Consider the following 331-nt stretch of genomic DNA (forward strand, 5'->3'; position numbering starts at 1 on the left):
CGCGGCTCACGGCCCCGCTGCGCTCCGGCCCCGCAGAGCCACACTCCCTGCGATACTTCCACACCGCGATGACGGATCCCGGCTCCGGGATGCCCTGGTTCGTGGATGTGGGGTACGTGGACGGCGAGATCTTCGTGCACTATAACAGCACCGCGCGGAAGGTCGTGCCCCGCACCGAGTGGATGAAGGCACCTGGAGCTGTGGATCCCGAGTACTGGGAGAGGAGCACCCGGATCGCACAGAGCAATGAGCGGGTTTACCGCGTGAGCCTGGGCACACTGCAGGAACGCTTCAACCACAGCGGCGGTGAGCACGGCCGGGGCCGCGGCTC

The 331-nt window shown here is 67.4% G+C and overlaps 1 pseudogene; it reads left to right on the plus strand.

Annotated features, from left to right (window-relative positions):
* The first annotated feature begins 5 nt into the window (after positions 1-5).
* LOC104916538 lies at positions 6-326 on the plus strand (annotated as a pseudogene).
* Positions 327-331: the final 5 nt, after the last annotated feature.

Source organism: Meleagris gallopavo, unplaced genomic scaffold, assembly GCF_000146605.3.
Source record: "Meleagris gallopavo isolate NT-WF06-2002-E0010 breed Aviagen turkey brand Nicholas breeding stock unplaced genomic scaffold, Turkey_5.1 ChrUn_random_7180001913358, whole genome shotgun sequence".
NCBI lineage: Eukaryota > Metazoa > Chordata > Aves > Galliformes > Phasianidae > Meleagris > Meleagris gallopavo.